A 21,783-nucleotide genomic window follows, 5' to 3' on the forward strand; every position below is an offset into this window, starting at 1 on the left:
GATATAGGCATATCATGTTATCACATCAATGGCTTGAATATACGAATCAAATTCCGTAGTTTCACAGTCTCTATTTTAAAGGATTTCATTCAAGGATTTTTCCTTCCTCCGCCCCCCCCCAAAGTTTTGTGGATAATTGGAATTTTACACACTCATGAATCAGATTATACAAGTGCTACTAAATTTCTTGTATCGTACTTACAGAGAAAACAAGTTAGCTACTGATGCCTCTTCAGAATGCTGAAGATAAAATAGATAATTTAAACTATGCATAAAGTGAATTAAAATAAGAATATGTTTTTTAGGAAGAAAAGAAAGACTCATCATGGGTAATAAAATTAACAAAACAATGACTAACTACACAATAATGACTAAAAACATCGATTAATTTTTCAACTAACTCGAATCACTTTTTTAATAAATACCTATTACTCAAGATGTAATTAAATGCCAAATTTGGTAGCCTATATTCGATGATTTGTTCTGTTGAAACCCTGTTGAAAAGCGTTCTAAATTTTCAAAACATAAAATCTCGCTCGTATTATGCAATTTGTACATAATAAGCGCAGCTATAAACATTCATGCTTTAGGAGAGGTGGGAAATAATTTTAATAAAAAAAGCGAATAACCCTTCTATAAAATAATAGCGGGCCAATGTATTTATTCATTTTAAATCTGTTTACGATTTCGAAAAACCTGTTTTTATGTCTTCCATCAACGAAAGTAATAGGATTGAAAAAACCATATTTACTCGAATATGATATAAAATATAATCTTTCCTCGTTAAATACATTTTAGTGATCTAAGTAAACAAAAACGAATGTTTCATACAATCGCTAATAACACTGCGAAACGAACCGACAATTCTAAGAATTTGTCATTTGAAGATAGAAAGAATTTTTCCGATTTATTTAAGATATATATATATATATATATATATATATATATATATATATATATATATATACGAAAACTGAGATATTTCTGTAGCAAATGCAATGAAACATAAAACAGACAGAAGAGAATTTCCCAGAAAATACGAAAATATTTGTATTCCAAAATGATAAAAACATGAATTAATGTTATATATTTTTAAATGTAAATTCAAATACAGCTTTTATGTATTTATTTGCAAATTATATTCCTGTTTATTACTACTGAAGTTGAATTTCATTTTCCGCTACAAACATTTTAATAGAAACAAATTTATGCTACAGTATGCCTTAAATGCTTTCGCTTTTCTTTTCTACGTTCTCCACTGCATTTATTTCTCGGAATAGTTTCTACGCAAGCAGTGAATTTTCCGGTGTTTAAAAAGAACGCGGAAATAATCATGTAAGATGCTAATTGCTTTCGTTTTCATAAGTCACGCGTCATTTTATTATTAACGGTACTTTAAGGAAAACTGCAAATTTAATTATATCGTAATTATGTGATAGTTACTTTACATAGTTTTTTGATCCATGGATTATCTTTATTAATATAGTTTTTAAAAAAAATTGAGCAAAATATATTGTGCAAATTTAATTCAACAAAAAGAACTCGAACAAAGAAGAAAGAAAAAAATATTTGTCAAATAAATGCAAACTTGATCTCTAATTTGAATTAAGTTTCTGTAAACCTACAATTGCAATAAAGTGATTAGTAAATTCAATTTATCAAAAAATAACTGTAGACATTTAAAAAAAATGAGGGGGTGCCCTTTAGTTCTTAATATAACAGAAAATGTCTAATAGGGGGAATGTGAGTTTTAATGGTGCAAGAGCCAACTATGACTAAACTTGATGACCAATAAAGGGGAGGGAAACAAAATAATCAGCATTTTTTTTTTTTTTGAAATTTTAATACTTAAAAATTAAATATGTCTTTTATCCGCAATTATTTCTAGAAATATTATGACAAAAATAATTTTACATTGGTTTGAAATTATTTTTTAATTATTTCAATTAAATTATCATGCAATTTTTTCATAAATTTTGCAATTTTTTAAGATATTTTTTGCATACTTTTCAATATGTATTTCTATTGTTGCAATGAGAATCAAACTATTTTGTTCTTTTGATCAAATATTTAATCACTGAGTTTTCTTCCACTGTTGAAAGTCAAGGAAAAATAGAGTGTTTATTATCTGCACAATCTGCATGAGTAATAAAGTACAGCTAGAGTGCCATAAAATACAAAAGCAGTTAGATTATAGAATATCTGGACAGTTATTTAATGATTGGGCTTATGGTACATAATTTCATACAAGGCTTATAATACTTGATTCCATAAAAAAGGTTCAGATAAAAAGAACATGTATAAAGCTCTTAAAATAAATGGCTTAATATTAATTACTATTTAAAGCAAAATACTTTCACAGTTAAAAATATAAACTATGAACATGTTATGCAAAAGAAATTATATGCTCAACCATAATTTTTCAACAAAAAAATTTTTGTGCACAATTTCTTTTAATATAATCCATTCAAAATATATACATAAAAAAAAATGTATCAAAGTAATGAATTTGACATCCTTTATAAATTCAATCTTTTCATTCAACTCATATATGCTATATATATATATATGCTATATATATATATATATATATATATATGCTATATATATATATATATATATAAATTGGAGTGAAAAATAGTACATAAAAATACATTTAATATGAATTGCTTTATGAATAATATATGAAATATAATAGATCTTTAACTGTGATGTAGAGTATAGATGCAAAATAATTAATGTGTATAACCAATTAACAAGAAACTTTTTAAAAATGTGCATTAAAAAGATGGAAAAAAAAGTTCAAGCTTGTCAATATGATCACTCAACTGTACTACTGTTTTAGCCAAATTATGTTCTTTAAAAGTCAATAAAATCAAAATAAAAAAAATTGCATACCAAGGCTAAAAGTCTAGATGCTCAAGATTCCCCAATAGCATTAAAATGAATAAGTGAATTATTCTAATATAAATTATAAGAAAGGGATTGAAAGGGCTCCATTAAACAATCAAATTTTTTCAGTGACTATTTTGTAGATGATTCAAACAAGGCCTATAGTAAATGACAAATAAATGTCTAGTTATTCGGCAGAGGAAAAAGTCTTCCCAACACATAACAAATAATTCAATTCATAAAATATTCTCAAAAATTGCAAAGAATTCTGTCTAAGTCTCAAAGGTTTAAAAGAATGTTAAAGCTTTCTGCCATCAACTTATGAACACTATATGCAAAAATTAAACAAATATCTTTAAACACCCAATATCTTTTTAATAAAATTTCATTATTTAATGGTATTTATTAAATTATAATAGGATACTTTTTCCCAATTTAAATAAAAGTGATCCACTGATTTTTAAAAAATAAATTATATCAAACTATTTAAATATATTAACATTTTGGACATATCAATATCTCTGCAATAAAAATTCATTAACTAAATAAAACAGAGAAATTGCTCATATTTAAGAAATGGCACCAAGAAGAAAAGCAAAGCCACTGAAAATATCAGCATGCAACTGTTCATGATAATAATTTATCTATTTTATAAAATTTTAGGATTAAAGACTTACTTTCTACTTATTGATATCTCTGACTCTGATAACATTTCTAAAATGAGTATGAGATGTTGTAAACAGGAATGAAAAAAGAAAATAGATAAAACTTGTTCATTTCAGAAGTGAAAGATAAAGTTCAAAACTGATTGATGAACTCAAATATTTGAAAATGAAAGAAGCACATGTGAACAAGAGGATAAACTTGTACCAAGAGAAAAAGGCATAAAAAATCATAAAACTTCACTTCAACTGAAGGAATATATCAAGGTTATTTTCTTTTAAGAGGCATTTTTAGAAAATTAGTGTCACAAAGATATCATTCTAATAAATTAACATAAATCATTACATTATTAAATATTAAAAATTTCAAGATAATTTCATTTCATAAATAAATTTTCCATGGAACAAAAATTTTACCTAGCAAAGAAATCAACATAACATAAGCATTCCCATTAAAAACAATGACTAAAAGTATAATCTCTTTAATTTTATTTCAAGCATTCATTTTACTAATTTTTATTTTATTTCAAGCATTCACTTTACTAATTTTTTATTTTATTTCAAGCATTCATTTCATGTTAGTTTTAAATGCATGTGGGATGAATTTACTTTTAAAATAACAATAAAAATCTAAGAATAAGAGAAGCATAAAAGAATTCTTTATTGTTAAATCATAATTCCTGAAGATTCCAAAATGAAAGTTTCCAAAAAGTAAATGACCTCCAAAAATACAAACCAAGAGTACATCAAAATACTTTTAATAATTAAATTAATTTTTCCCATCAAAAATAATTTCATTAAACTCAAAACATGCATTAAATTTTTACTAAAATTATTTAAAATTTTTAGCAAATTAGTATCAATCTTGGAGCATCAAAATTTATAGCACAAACTCTGAATGCTACATGGATAACTATAGCTTTTTAAATTTAGAAATAAAAGGAACTTGTCAATGAAAAAATTAGATATATATTTGCAATTTCTATTTTATTGGCGGTTTGAAAAAATTATTATTAGTTATTTCTGAATCAGAATTTAAAAGTGTTTAATTTTTTAACTAAGTTCTAAAATTTATATATAATTTATTTTGTTACAGCAATGATTTCGGAAAATGGATGCAGATATTTAGAATCTAGAAGCTTTCTTTTATGCACTAATATTTTGCTCACTTGCCAAACTAATAAAATGAAAAATAAACTGCTTGGTCAAAATGTAAATAAGCTCAAAAAACTTTTGTGCACCCCGTATTTCTTATTCCTTATAAATTTTTAAAAATTGCTCTACTTTTGATTAAATTACAGCATTTTATATGTAAGTAAACAATAAAATAAAATCCCGAAGAAAAAACATATGACAATAATTTTAAACGAGTAAGTGAATGATTATTACCTTACGAATAACTGACAACAAAACGTGGTATCTGTTCCGAAACCTCAAGTGCAGATCGCGATTTTGTAAACAAAATGAAAATACATGCATGTGATTCAGCTGCCACCGTAGATTACAAAAAAATATTTAATATCAACTTACTTGCACGTAATTGTGTCCACTTGTGTAAGAGAATGGAATATACAAGGCCAAACAACACCCGAAGCGCTAGTAGCCCTTGTAAGCTTGGCCTAAAGCCAAACAGCAGGAAAGCTTTTTATGTTTACTATATACACAAGGAGCACTCGCGTTCACAGTATCCGCTGAAGAAATTCACACTCCCTACTCAAATGCATAATCCACAATCGAGCATATGATAATGAACGGAAATTCCTTGCCTTTATTTTGTATGAAATGATGGTAACGATCGCTGGAAAAAACAAGCAATGGATAGACAGATATTCATGCACGTCGCACTGTTCATTGGTCGATATTTAAGATCACGTGATAGGCGCTTCTCACACTTGTAGCGACATCTATCGATGACGCTCAATATTAACTGATTCTTATTTCCAGAATTTTTTCTCTGTGCATTTACGCTTTTTATTCATTAAAAAACTTTTTAGTGTAAAGAAAACGGAAGTCTTAAAAAAAAGTCTGGGGAGGAATGAAAAAAAATGAATACTTAAGGCTTTTTGTTGGAAATTTGAGATATTATATTTTTTTCTCCGAGATGAAAAGAGATGAACACGAGAAGTTCGCAGATTTTGAAAGGAAAATGGGAATTAAAAAAATCATATACCTCGAAGGAAAAAAAAAAAAAAAAAAAAAAACAGAGTGAGAGAAATTAAAAAGAATATTTTAGAAAATTTTATTGGTTTCGTTCATTTTCAATTGAAATTAAAACGAAGGCGAATTAAATAATTTGTTATGATATAAAGTTTACATTATGAATGATTAATCATTCAAATGCAAAATACTTTAACAATTCTTGTGAGTTCTACGAGTAATTAAATTTTTTTTCCCTTCTGCTGCGAAATCTGAGGTAAAAAGTAAGAGAGTTTTTATTTGATCCTATTTAATTTTTTTCCAATTATTTTTCTTTTGTGTGTGTGTTTTTTTTAATCTAACAATTTCAGTCAGCTGATTAATAGCTAAGGTTGGAACCAGGCATTTTGCAGCCTTAGACAATATACATTATGGGAACAATTTTTTAATAAATTGTGCAAATTGGTTATATATTTCATCATATTTTTAATTTAATCAGCACGATAACAATTTATTTTAGGATATTTATTTTTATTTTATTAATTTTGTAAAAATGTGCATGTTTTTGTTAATTTATTATGAATCACGTATGCACTGCACTTACTTTTGTTTTCAATTAATAAATTCTTAATGTTTATGAATAATATTATAATTAAGTGAATATAATGGAGCAGATAAATTATTGTCGACAATACTAATATTATGTAATTATTAATATTTTATAATTAATAAAATTTGTATTTTTTTCTTAATTATTTTGCAACTAGAAAATAAATTGTTTTTAATTGATCAATTTGCAACTTAGGCAACTACATAGGTAGAAAATCTGCTTCTGTTAATAGTTGATATAAATGGCATCAATATGATCGTTCAATTACGACCAGGAATCGTGAAGAGAAACCAAAACATGTTCATTTGATATACAATTATTTAATGTTGAAATCCATCAAACTTGTAGTAGGACAAGTGACGTCACTGGCCAGGGCAATTATTATTGTTATATGACTGTGACTTCAACTGAGCCGATAGCATTATAGCTGTATCTGGTGAACCTCTAAATCATTAGTCTTTATATTTCCGATAAGATAAACAAAGCAAAACTAATTTATCGACATATTCTATAGCTGAGAAAAATTTGCATGTAAAAGTTCATGAAGTAGAACGATTTAGAAAGGTTACCTCGTGATTTTGTTCGATTGTTACTTTCACGTGAGTCTTGATAAAGAGTTAACGAATTCATTCGAAACTAAGATTGTTAAAATCAGATAAACCTTCTATCATACTGAAATTTTTTAACACTGAGTTCAATATCTTTAAATAGTTACAGCATTTATATTTATATATATAAATACGTTTTCTGCGAACTTCGTAAAAAACTCCATTTATCTTCACAGATTTTATTTATGAAATTCCGTGACTATTAAAGCTAGTATAAAAAATCAGAACAGAGTGTTTATTTTTATCATAAAGCATCTTATTGTAAATAGCAACAATGAAAACAATAACAACAACATAAAAACTTATTCACGGTTTAAAATTAAATTCACTTAGATGATCAAAAAGATGTCCAAATGAATGTAAAAAGTGAAATAACTTATAAAAATGATAATTTTTTTTTCAATTTTGAAAAACATTCGAATCATTTTTTTTTTCAGTTTTTGGATTGTTTAATAAAAATTGCGAAAATAATAATCCTTAATTAATCTTCAGTTTTATAAGAATTCATTTACACATTTTTTAAAAATAATCGTTTGCAACCTGAAAAAGGAAAAAAAAAATTCTTTAAAATTAAGATATATAAAATGAAAAATGATTCTTGTATACTATACTAAAAAGAAAGAATTTTTTTTATGATAAATTTATTATTTGTCTGCAAAATTTTGATTTTTCAAATTAGTTTATGGAAGTTCAGCATTCCTATAATTCATTCATTCAGATCCAGATAGTAGAAGTTTCATAGACATTGGTTAATTAAAACTATTTTCATTGAATAATAAAAGAATAAAAATAGCATCTCTATTTCAATTGCAATTCATTTTTAAATTCGTATAGAATAAATTTTCAATATTTTGGCCATTTAAAATGTCAAACTGATACTTTAAAATTTCCGGTCTGAAACGCAGTAAATAAGAAAATTAATTGGTAGAAGAGATAGCAAAACAATAAGGTATATAAATTATTGCCATTTTTCAACATGATAATGTTTATAAGTTGAAAACTATCAATAAATTGCACAATGTAATATGCTTATTGCAAAACATTGTTCAAAATACTCTACAAAGTAGATGTTAGACAGAGAGTAACCAAAATTCGCATGTGGTTACTTTATGGATTATTGTAGATGTATGCTTAAAGATGGTTTTCAAAATTTTATATCAAGTCTTAGTTAAAAAATTAAAACAGATATTAACGTTTTTCCCAATATCTTAGATGCTTATTATTTCATTAAAAGGAGGTCAAACCCTTTTAAAATTCGTAAAGTAACTTTTTCAGGAATACCAATTTTATGTCTATACAATTTTCTCTAATTTCAATAAATAAAAAAAAATGCTTATCATTATTTTAGTTATTGCAATATACATTCATTGATATTGAGCCAGTATTAAATTAATTTTGTGTGTGTGTGTTTGTGTGCATTATTCGTTCCTAGTTAATTAAGAATAAAATTTAAAAAAAAGAATACAAATACATGAATCAAGTTAAAAATATAATTATGTTACAATGTTTTGCACTTGATTATTTAAAAACCTTTTTTTTTTTTTTTTTTTTTTTTTTTTTTTTGTATTTAGAATATATATGTAAAGAAAAATACTGTTATCTGCTATAAATTCTATTTCAAGCATTTGCTTAATATCAATGTTTTTAATTTCTGAATGGCCGAAAAAACATTTTCGGAGTTTTATATCTATTTGTCACAATGTGCGTACTCAAGAAAAAATAGAAACGAACTAGTTGAATGAAATTTTTAATTTATTTGTATTCCAAAATTGTATATCTGCATGAATTCTGGGACCAAATCTATCAGCTTATCAACTTCTTAAATTTATAAAGTTATAGTTTTTATTTTTCTACTACACTATGAGATGCTTTACCTCCACATTTAATGCAAATGCAGTATGTTATTCGTTATTCTGCTGTTCGCTTTATTTTAATTAATTCATCTTCATTTTAAAGTTAGAATAAAATATACATCTTAGAATAAATAAATAGAATTGCAAGCATTCGATAATGACACACAGACACATATAAGAGAGTTGCATTATTAATTCCACAGAGTAGACGTAGCTATTTTGTGTCATTTGACTGGAGATCTTTTTAATATGAATAGTGACAACTTGTTTGACGAATGGAGTAGTGTTTAGCGTAGTTAACAAATGTAACAGACAAAAATGGTTTATATATCATGCATTTGAAATAACTGTTTGGAGAACATATTCCTAAATGACATGGTAATGTAAATGCATTTTTTTTTAATGAAATACATTATAGAGCGAAAATTTTGCACTAGATATATTTCACAGTTAAATTTGGCATACTGAATTGATCTTATGTGACTAGCTGAGAGTTTTTTAGAAACAAAAATAAGCCACGTGTTTGCCTGTGCCGCTATCTGTCTGTCACCATTAATTGCTACGTGTCCGAAATTTTCCATCTTTCTCAGCCAAGAAACGCTTACTTAACCGAAATAATGGACATATTGAATCCTATAATCGACAAAGAAGTAATTCTTAAGTTGAAATGCTTAAAAAATTGTTTTAAAAAGTAAAGGATTTCTTTTAAATCAAAAATCGTGTGGTTAAAACTAAATCGTAAAAGCGGAATTAATGTTATTTTTAATGAATGCTTAAGAATTTCTTCCTCTAGATATTTATCTTGGCTTAATTTCCTTATTGTATCATTAGAGTTTCTCATACTTCTATAAATTGTTTTTAATGTTCAGATTTCTTATAAAAAATTATTTTCTACATTTTAGTGCATTAAGAAAAGCCCGTTTTAAAATTCATTTTTTTTTCTTTTTAACTTTTATATAATTATATTTTTTGCTTATATTTCTTCATAATATATTTCTATATATAATTATATTTCTTACATAATTAATGAATTATTAATCAATTTTTACATATTCACTATCAAAGGTTGTTTTTTGAATTAAATAAGGATTAAATAAAATCTGTGTTAATAATAAAATACAATAAGTGTTAGTTATTGAGTTGAAAATATTAAAATATCGTAATGTCGTCATGCCATTGGCCGATTTCCACGTACAGAATTTCAGAATAAAGGAAATCATGAAATGTTATTTCGTAAAGATTAAAAAAAAAAAAAAAAACTCAGAAATCTTTTCAAAACAAGAAAATTTTGTAAGGATCTATTACAAAATTTCTTCTTTACAAACATGAAACAAACAATTGAATTAAATTCTAAAGTAAATAATAAACAACTTTAGTTAAGCATTTCAGTTGCTTCACATTTTCAACATCGCCTTTTGTAACAGTCAAACACAAACAGGGAAAATTTTTAGCGTTGTTTTTGAACAATAACACACTTACACATCGCGAACAAAAGGACACAAATAAAAAAGTTCTAAATCCAAAAATAAAATTGTTGAGACAAACAAGTTATGATTCTCAAATAACAAAACATAAAACCACCTGTTTGTTCACAAAGTGGCTGATACTGGATTATAAAACAAACAATGAAATACCTAGAAAAACCCTACTCGTTTTCTGCATAAACTTTGCCTTTTACGATATTATTTCCCTTTGTATGTTTTTTCACCTTAGTTTATTCATCCATCATTTTGCATCAAATTTCGTTTTTCTTTTTAAAATATTTAATAGAAATGCATTGCTTAATGTTCCCAGAATCGTCCAAATTCTTTGTTTAAAGTTATTCGAAATTTAATAAAACGTGAATTTAATAATATATTAGAAAAAAGTGGATTGATAGTAAGTAATTACGAGTATTTATTCATGTAAATCATGCCGCATAGATTCTTGAATTATGGATACATTTCGCTAAAAAGCAAAATTATAAATTTAATTACAGGTTTTTCACTCGAATTTTTTAGAAAGTTCGAGGTTCTTGTCTTAGAAATTATGTAACTTTCCAATTTGTTTTGTCACATTTATCCCCCGCCCCCCCTAAAAAAAGTCTGTCTTGGTTTTTAATAGAGATAAGGTCATAATTCTTGCACTGTCCAGAACTTCCGTTTTTTGGCACGAAGGACGCCAAATAATAGCCAAGTTTTTCTCCAAGGTCGAAGGTCATTAACTTAGCATCCGTTAATCTCTGTAAATCTCTCTTTAAAACTATAAGACAACATGTTTTCTGGGAAACGGTATTACAGATTCGTAGCACTAGTTTCAGGCCAGCACCAATAATTATAATGTGTGATGATAACAGAGTTAATTTAAATGTCGTCATAACCATTACCGATCCATTTTTAAAAAGCAATATTTATTTAGAAATAAACAAATTATGTTTATCACTGACTTTCCATCTTAAATAACATAAAATTCAAATATTTCGCGATTCAACAACATTGCTTTACATTAGGCAGCTTACATGTTGCCACATTCATATGACAAACATATAATTTCATTTGTTATCTAACATCGAATTGTATATTGCCTTACGTTGCTCTATGATATCATAGTTACTTTGCAAGATTAATAAGGATTTCAAAAATTAAAGTCCATGGAATATTTGACACGTGCCAAGTTAAATATTCATGGACTCCGTCAATAATAATAATAAGGTTTTACATATTTACGAGAACAAAAGTTATGGATCATGCAGCTAAATAAAGGAGAAAAAAAACTGCATGTTGCCATATGTTGCTCTATGATTCTATAGTTACTCTGCAAGATTAATAACGAGTTCAAAAATTAATGGCCGTGGAATATTTGGCGAGTACCACATTGAACATGCATGAACTCCATTATTATTAATAATAGTAAGGTTTTACATATATTGAAGAATAAAAATTATGAACCGTGCAGCTAAATAAAAAAAGAAAAAAAGTTTGATGCATCTAAAAGAGGGTTTCTTGGATATGCCATGCATTGCTCTCTAAATTTCTTCCAAAAATGATAGAATTTTTTTAAAGAGTAAAAGGTAGCTTCTGCTATGTATTTCCTCAACCAGGCTTCATAAGTGAAATTTAAATTTAAGTCGCGTGAAACGTCCGAAATCATTTATTTCATGGCAGACGATGTTTTAAAAATTTCGATTAACGCTTTTTCTTGAGAATTATTTGAAGAAGAAGTTGCAGGCCTTCCAACATAAAGGGAAAAAAAGTTCTTTTAAGAAAAGTGGAACGGGCGATTTCATCACTTACTGCTAGTTCGATGAATTTAAAATTCTTAAAGGAAGCGAAATTTTTGCATTTATCGATACGTTTCGTTGAAAAATGCATCGAATTTTCGAATGAGAAAATGAATAAAAAATTAGTTTAAAAAATAAATAGTAAAATCAAAGGAAAAATTGGTATCTTTTTTCTTAATATTGAAATTTAAGAAATTCAATGTTAAATATTTATAAGATAAATATTTGAAAATTTAAAGTACATGTTAAGCATTCAGCGAGCTTGCTCTCTATACCAACATGAAAGGTGTATCTCTCAGATGCACTGTATAAAACATAACATTTTAAAAGGCTAATTATTGAAATTAGGTTATAACTGGGTAGACATTAATAAATATAATTATTTAAAAATTTAAAAAAAACAATGAAAAAAATGTTATTATAAAACACAAAAGCAATATAAAACTAGGAAATAATTTTATATGAAATATTATGTAAATTAAGAAATAAGTTTATATAATCCTATCAATTATAATATAAACTAAGGAATCAGTCGAATGATCCGAAAATAAAATGAAATGAAATTTCCTATATTTAAATAGAAATATATATATTTGTAACTAGGGATCTTCGCCCCTGCTCGATTTTGCTCGCCTACTTTCGCTCAGATATTTTCTTTACTCTTTGTCCTGGGGTGCATGTCCGCAGGTTAGTGGGTTTCCTGAAGTATTAAACTCCCCCCCCCCCCTCCTGACAACACAAGAAAATTGATACAAACTGTTTTAAAATGTCACGAACAAAAAATTTTATTTCAAATAAAAAAAAAAAGAAATATTTTAGAATCAGTTATTGTTCAGAAGAGATTTCATCATAATTTTAACTTTTTCAGCATCTATGAAGAATTAAAATATGATGTAAAAAATGTGAACAAATTAAATAATTTTTAACCGTTAAAAGATACTTGCTAATATGATATTTCAGGTTGCTTAATTTTTACTAAGAACACCTTTAAAAAGAAAATTTTTAATACTGCCTACTTTAGCCTAGCTTTTAATTCCAGATCTAGATTTTACTCTGGATAAAGCTACATAGAATTGGCCATGCACTAAGATCATTAATAATCAGACTAACTTTATTAAAACTCTGACTTATCTTTTGATTTAATGGTGGTCGTGGCGAAAGTTATCCCTCTGGAAATTGTAACCTTTTTAGATTTTCTTTTCAAATTGGCAGATTCTCTCTCGGCTTTTCATCGCAGTTTTTCTTCATCTGATATCACTGAACGTCCAGTTAATATTTAACAAACAATACAGTGTTGACACGTGTATTACTAGGTGCTCAGTGATTGCTAGACAAGAAACGAAGCATTTCCATTTCTCGGAAAAGGTAAACAAATCGGAAAGCCATTCATTAGCATTGCCACAAAGCGGTGTGTCTAAAGGTAGAATTAACAAATAATATTGTTTTAAACTCATTTGTTATTAATTTTGTGCTAATTAAGGTTTGACTTTTCCTTTTTATTTTCTCGTACACGTAGTATAGAGAAAATACAGTAATCAATAAAAAAATTCAAACTCTAGATTTTGACGACTTTCTACGATTTAGATATCTCTTAGTTCGAAAACCACGCTTTTAGAGAATGTTCACCTGCCTGTCTCCTTGACTAAGATAACTCCAAAAAGCTTTGAGCTAAACCGTTGAAATTTGGTGTACGGCCTTTACACCTAATTGCAGATTTCTATTAGATTTTGGTCAAACTCTATTCAGAGAAAGTCTGTCTGTCCGGTTGTTTGAATGTGAGTTAATACAATAACTGCAAAACAAAGAAGCTTAGATATTCAAAATTTGATACACATATTTACATCTATAGTGTAGATAATATTAAGTTTTAAGCCAAACTGAAAGAGAGACTGATCGTCTTTCGGTCTCTACTTTCAGAAACATATAAATGCGGTAATTCAAAAACGCAATGACTGATATGTACCAAATTTGGTATGGAATCTTGTTACTATAAATGTAGCTGTGTGTCAAATTTTTGTTTCAGTCGGCTATGAAAAATGTGTCCTAAAGACAAATTTGATTTTTGGGTACTTTAAACGCATGGCCTGAATTTATCGCCAAATAACTCGCCAAACATGAGACGATGGATTCAGTAAAAATGCTAAATTGAAGCCAAAAAGTATTTCATAATTATTGTTTTGATTAGCCAATGCATGACAAATTTATTAGAGAGTATGCGAGAAAGTTTTGGGAAGACCACTCCCTTTGGCTTTGTCATCAAGTGCAGCATAAATGCTTACTCTGATGTAATAATAATTTTCATTAAATATTTCAAACAATACTGGCAAAGCCAATTTCAAATGTCATGGGTCAGGTGACTCGCTATCTACCAATCACAAAACGAATACAATGCAATGTTTACTTATTTTTTACATATATAATAGAGATATACAAAAATGTAGAAACAATTGAATTTGAGATTAAAAAAAAAGCAAGAAGTCAGTTTTATATTCAGTTCATTGCACCAGTGCAATCCGAGCAAATAGGCTGAGAATGATTTCATAACAAATAACTTTTTGGAATCTCACAGTTAAATCTTGTACTCTAGTGTGCCTGTCATTTTGACAGATTGGAATCTTTTTTGGTGACACTTAGTTCTCTTCTTCAAAATCTAATTCTGTTGTTCTTTTTGGATAGTTTTAGTTTTTTAGCTCGCTTTGTAAATCTCAGTGTATTCTTTCAAAGATAATTTATCAACGGTTTTTTTTTCATGTTACCAGTTTTATCCATCTGTTATCCACCGGGATTCCAACTAACTTTTTCATACCCATATATTAACTGTAACCGTATATCTTACCTGTAACTGTAATATATATCAGTACATATAATATAAAAGCCACTGGCAATAACCTTCAATACCAATTTTCTCATGCCGACATGAAGTAAGGGCCTTTGTTTTGTTCTTAAATTGATATTCATCTTATGGCATTATCTCGTCCATCGAGGTTTTTAGACATGGCATCCTTTGAGGACGGTCAAAAGCATCTGTCAGAGGGTCAAGTCGGAAAGTTTCGCATATAAAGGATGCAATTTGGGGATTTATTTTTAAATATAATTAATTTAGCTCCACTGATTATTATTTAGGCATTCGTTTTTAACTTAATTCGAGAACTCTTTAACTGTTTGCAATCTGATACAAGATCATTGGCTCAAGAAATAAGATGAATGGCTTCTGGTATGAGATCATTGACATCTAGTCAATATATTATTAACTGGAAGATTACGTCGATTACAGTATTTTTTTTCTTCCTATACTTCATATACAAGAAAGTAAACAACTGGAGAACATCTAATCCAAACTCTCTATATTCGCATCTTATGAATTTATGTCATCTCAATAATCGTTAAACATGGGAAAACACGAATGCATTTGTTAGTGAAACGCGTGAGATAAAATGAGGGAGATACAGTGGCTCAAAAAATTGAGAGTATACTTTACTTTTACTTCATAAATCCGACTTTCAATATAAATAACACATAACCGAGAAGTGCAAATTTGTTTTTATTTTTACACATAACAAATGGTTTAATTTAGAGTAAAAATAAAGAAAAATCAATGAAAAATTTCTAAATTGAAAATTTTCAGAAGCATTTTAAATAAACATACGCAGAATTTTGCCTCAAAAAATTGAGAATACACCAATGAAATTTTTGCAATATCAAGCATAGAAATAAAGTGTCACTATTAAATTGCATGTCTTTTGGCTCTTATAATGGTCTCTAAACGTCATGGCACCGATTTGACCAATTTTCGGTGGTATTTGAAGATATTTTACCTCATTCTTCTTGCACCACTTGTTTAAAATGGGTTTTGTTTCTAATTTTGTGTTTTTGAACCCTTTTTTCGGGTATGGCCCACGAATATTCAATAGCATTGACGTTGGGTACTGTGGTGGTGTGTGTAACTGCTATTTACAAAGAAAAAGACACCATATTTTGAAGTTACGTGTATTCTGTTTGGGGTCGTTGTCTTACTGGAAAATGAAATTTCCATCTAAACCCAAATTTTTAGCACTTTCCTTTAGATTGCTGCGAAGTATATCCAAGTAAACCGTATCATTTATAATTCCATCTATAAAAATTAAATTTCCTACCCCGGATGAAGCCATGTAACCTCAAAACATCACGGAGTCACCATCATGTTTAACTGTAGGGCGTAAATTTTTTGGATACAAAGCAGTATTAGGCTTTCTCCATACAGTTAGATGGTTGTCACTGCCAAAAATGCTGAGGTTTCTTTCATTACTAAATATAGATTTCTTCCGAAGGTTATTGGTCTTCAATTGATGAGTTTTTGCAAACTTCAAATGCTTTTTTTGAATATGCAAGCTGGTGAATGGTTTCTCTCTCACAATGCTATTCTTATATCCAGCTTGTTTAATGGCATTTAGCACAGTTTCAGCACTTCTGCCTATGATTTGAAAAGTTTCTGCAACAAGTTGGATGAACCATATGGTAGCAGCAATCTAAAGGAAAGTGTTAAAAATTTGGGTTTAGATGGAAATTCCATTTTCCAGCAGGATAACGACCCCAAACAGAATGCACGTAACGTCAAAATATGATGTCTTTTTCATTGTAAACAACAGTTACACACACCACCACAGTACCCTGACATCAATGCCATTGAATATTCGTGGGGGATACTCGAAAAAGGGGATCAAAAATACAAAATTAGAAACAAAACCCATTTAAAATAAGTGGTGCAAGAAGAATGGGGTAAAATATCTTAAATACCACCAAAAATGGGTCGAATCGGCACCATGACGTTTAGAGACCATCATAAGAGCCAAAAGACATGCAATTTAATAGTGACACTTTGTTTCTATGCGTGATATTGCAAAAATTTCATTGGTGTATTCTCAATTTTTTAACGCAAAATTCTGCGTATGTTTATTTAAAAGGCTTCTGAAACTTTTCAATTTAGAAATTTTTCGTTGATTTTTCTTTATTTTTACTCTAAATTAAACCATTTGTTATGTGTAAAAATAAAAACAAGTTTGCACTTCCCGTTAATGTGTTATTTATATTGAAAGTCGCATTTATCAAGTAAACGTAAGGTGTACTCTCAATTTTTTGAGCCACTGTATTTTATTTTGTAATTGAATGGAAAAAAGTAATTAGCATAAAACTGTAAGTTTAGCTTTCAGTTCATTTCAGACAACAGAAATTAACCGATTCAGGGAAAAAAAAAATTCTTTGAAAATATTGTATATACTTATATAAATATGTGTGCATGTATCTATATTTATTTAAACATTAAATTATCTTATTCAAATGCAGAATGCATTAAAAGTACTTCTAAGCTTCTGATTATAGAAATCTACAATATATATTGAAATATAAGACAATTTTCTGAATAGATTCAAATATAAAGTAAAAAATAAATGACCAAAGAAGGAGAAAGGAAAAAATAAAAATAAAAAAAGAAATTTTGAGACTGAAAAGGCGAATTTCTTGACTATAATGTGTACAAAATATTTACAATTGGCTTGCTTCTGCTAATGGTTTCAGTTAAACAAGAACAATTACAATTCGCATTATGGAAGGCTCAAAAAGAATAAAAGATGGAAATGAAACAATAGAAAAATAGTAAATAAAAACACTAAGAATAAATCTTGGAGCTAGAAGAGGAAGAAAAAAAAATGTATTTCATCTCTTGTTTTGCTTTGGAGAGCTATTAATTTGTCACCATCTTATCTCTTTCACACACTTAATTGTTTAAATTGTCTTCTGTTTTTGTGTCTTTTAATCATTGGAATGTATTCTTTCGAGGGGTGAAACCTTCCATATTGCTACAATATTTCTCTAAAGACTCTTTTTTTTTGGAAATGTTTATTTTAAAGTTCAGTTAATGCATTCGAAAATTGTTTGCAACTTTGTCTAGAAGGAACTTCCGCAAAATGGGCAAAATTGTTCTCTCTATATGTCATTCTTTCTTTGTTCACATTAAATATCAGAGTCCATTAAGACCAAGACACCTTTTTAAGAGTTAAGAACAACATTTAGCCATTTTTAGAACATAGCCAAAACGAATTCTCTTTTCGTTTGAGAAGATGGGAAAAAGCATTAAAGTGTTCCCAGGTAGAAAAAAAGCAAGCTTTGAAAATATCTCTTCGAATTAAAAGCTCGACTCAATTCCATTTTTTCATACATTATTTACTTTTCATCATTAAAAAATGCAAAACTCATCAGCGCTTGCCGAGAAAAGGAAACTTCAACATTTTTCTTTTTTCCTTTTTGGCAACTGAAAAACGCCTCGGAGAAAGAAAAAAAAAATCGTTTGCGTAAATTAACCGTGAACGAAAAGAAAATTCGTTTCTTTTTCATTCATTCATTTTTTTTTCCTCTACCGTTTTTCAAAATTTATCTCGTTGGTTATGCGCTTAAGAGAAAAATTCGGAGGCAAATTTGATTAATGATATTGAACGTGCGGGATTTGTTGTAATTAGGTGAGATGTGTTTCTGCTCATTTTCAACTACGAAACAGACGTGAAAAAAAAAGCAACGAAGCCTACAAAAACTGTACTCTTAATTATTGTGCCAGTCATAAAATAAATATTGGGCATCGAACAAATTAGCTATTTCTTTCCCCTCCCCAATCAATTTAAACGTACAGCAATACCTTTATGGTAATTCTTAATAAATAAATAATAATAATAATAAAAACACATGAGGTGTTTTGGTGTTTTTTCTTAATTAACCTAAGTGTTCTGAAAAACTATAAATTTTGAGGAGAAAACATGCATTTATAAACAAGCAGGTTGATTATTAAGATAAATAGAACAAACTATTATAAAATCAATTATTAAGATAGATTGGTGAATAAAATTATCGGTGCTCTTTGTCTAAAATATACTAGATTTTAAATTTTTTTCCCTGCAAATTTTAAGTGATTTATCTTTTGAAACACTGAAAAAAAAGGGCAGAAATAAATATAATAATTTTTTTAGATTAAATACAGTTTTCATGCAAAATGTTGTGAGTTGAATTAAATTATCTGTTTCATTTAGAACTTACCGAAATGTAGCGCAAATGCTTGAAATTTAAAAATATTTTCACTATTTAAATAACATGTAGCCATAGTTTCACAGGAAAATTAGTTACACAGTTCCAATAGGCGAATTATGCTACATATTAAAGTTGCCTTTAGAAGTAATCGAAATTTCAAAATTTTTTGAAATTAAATTCGGTAGCTTGTACAAAATCTGAAATAGTATGTTCGACAACTTCTTTTCTATCATCTCCATCTCATTCTCAATGATCTAAAATATATTATCATGTGAGAACATGATGTTTGGCGTGGGGATTTTGAAGCCTCAAAATGCAGGGGCAGAAAACTGATGATTTATCGCTTTTGAGGCATCCATTTTTCGCTTTTATGATTATTAGAAAATGGAAAGAAGATTGTTACATTTGGCGACTTATCGCCAACAAAAAGTTACAGCTTTGCTCGAATGTCCGCCATGTACCCGACTTTCTTGTCTGGCAGAAGTTATCACCTAAGTCGTAAGAACTTATCGCCCAAAGAAGCACACAGAAAAAAATGAGAATGAACGCGAAGCAGCTAGGAGAGTTATAAAAAATTTTATATTTGTATAATTTTTTAAAAATTTTCTAGATGCTAAAAAAAGTTTTGGAGCTCGAACGATTTTGAGATGAAAAGAAACAATCTTTTTCTAAATATCGATGCATACGTAATCTGAGAGTCACATAATTGTTTCAAACATGTTTAAACTGGTTTCTCATGGAAAATTTCAGGCCTCCAGAAAAAAAAAAAATATTAGAAGACTGATTTTGAGATGGTCAAAAGCCACCACTTTTCTAAATACTGGTGATTACGAAATATGAGTCATGTGAGAACGCGATGTTTTTCAGTCGGATTGATATCGGGTGACTTAAAAAAATAATGTTCGCGTATGATAACTTAAAATTTGCGATAGCAGGTTTCAATTTTTTTTAAAATTTAAATTTGGTACAACTTTGATTAAAAAAATGAAAATGTAAACAGACAAGGGAAAAACGTCACAAAAATGAACACACACCAATATATTTGCAGATGAATTCATGGGAAAAAAAGAGGAAAAGATAGATCATATATAATTTTTTTTATAGCGGTAACATTTTTACGCATCATTTAACTTTCTTCTTTGCTTATATATTTCACAGAATACTCTGTTTATCTAAAAATGACTCATGAAGGTAAGGAAACAACGCATGATGATCGCAATCAGATTATTTTTCACTCAGCTTACAGCATTTCACCTCGGGTGTTTGTATCAGTTTACTGAAGCTCTAAAAATGCCACTCCAGTAATCGGATTTAAACCCAATAGGGCGCAGCTGGAGAGAGGCGGAGGTTCGAAATCAAGATATTAAGAAGAAAAGTGAGCTAAAAATGGTGCTAAACCAAAAGTGGAAGTACATTAACGTGGATATTACAAAAGGTTTACATTTACGTGGATATTACAAAAAGTCCAGGTTTTTTTTCTTAATTTCTCGTTAGAGAAAGCATAGTAACCGTCAAAAAAAAAAAAAAATCGAACTCAAGATTTTGACGCATCTCCACGCTTTAAATCTCGAAGAATTCGAAAAACACATTTTTGGAAAATGTACGTCTGTCTGTCTGTGACAATGATAACTAAAAAAATGATTTGAGCTAGGAGTTGAAATTTGACATACGATCTTAACACCAATTTTCTAGAATTCTATCAAATTTTGAGCCAAATCCGTGCTGAGGAAGTTTGTCTGTCCGGCTGTTCGAACATAAATTGACAAGTTAACTATAAAACGAAGACAGTACGAATACTATAAATTTTGGTACATAGATTAGATTTAACATTTATTGTGTAGACGTTCGTCAAATTTTAACCCAAATCCAACAGTCTATATTGTTTCGGTCTATATATTCAAAAACATGCAACGCGATAACTCAAAAAGGCAATGGCTTAAATATATAGCATTTGGTATGCGATTTTGTGACTACTAAAAGCAGTTCTGTGTTAAATCTTTGTTTCAATTGATTGAGAAAAATGCATTTGAAGCACAAATACGATTTTTGGATACTATTAACCGAATGCTAGGGATTAACCGAAAAAAAACGCTCTCCAAGGATCCCACAATAGATTTAATAAAAATTCTAAAATCAAATCAAAGTGCAATATTAAGTTGTATTGTTCGTCGTATGCCTTCATATGCAAAGAGCCATTTTGGTTTGCCGCACTTGTTAAACATTACCTTATGTCTATATTGTTTCCTTTAATTTTTTGAAATAAAGTTTCTTATTGATTAGACATGCCATCGTTTTTGCTTGCGTGATTTGGCTGAAATTAAGAGCCAGAGAAGTATTGTTATTGGAAGAGTTTCCATCTTTTTAGAAAAGAAGAATAGCGTACACCTTTCGATAGTGTTTTATACTTTGAAGTTGTTAGAATTCTGCTCTAACCGATCGTTCTAATATGTGTTTTTTTATTTATTTAAATGACCATGACTGAGTGTAACAGCTGGAATTCTATAAATTCGAATTTTTTAAAAATTGATTTATAGATTTTTTTTAATTATGCAATTTTTGATGAAAGAAAAAAGAATTAAAGAATTTTCTCTGTTTATTTTTGATAAGCTGTTTATTAATAAGAGATTTAATTTTAAAAATAGCAATTTTTTTGCATTTTTTCACATTTCACATTTTTTGACCTTGATGATTAATGCCACCCACGACCCGACATACG

General features: G+C 28.3%; 1 protein-coding gene across 7 annotated transcripts in view; it reads right to left on the reverse strand.

Annotated features, from left to right (window-relative positions):
* LOC129968510 (semaphorin-1A-like) overlaps nt 1-21,783 on the reverse strand; it is a 210,645-nt gene that overhangs the window by 159,250 nt on the left and 29,612 nt on the right. For 5 of the 7 annotated variants that reach the window (XM_056082476.1, XM_056082473.1, XM_056082475.1 and 2 more), the window contains exon 1: nt 5,085-5,381. The exons of 1 other annotated variant lie outside the window; for it this stretch is intronic. The gene's annotated coding sequence lies outside the window, so the exon portion shown is untranslated. Of the gene's footprint in view, nt 1-4,943; nt 5,031-5,084; nt 5,382-21,783 lie in introns of those variants that run through there. One more of the 7 variants, XM_056082472.1, reaches the window with a different exon arrangement.

Source organism: Argiope bruennichi, chromosome 5, assembly GCF_947563725.1.
Source record: "Argiope bruennichi chromosome 5, qqArgBrue1.1, whole genome shotgun sequence".
Classification (NCBI taxonomy): domain Eukaryota; kingdom Metazoa; phylum Arthropoda; class Arachnida; order Araneae; family Araneidae; genus Argiope; species Argiope bruennichi.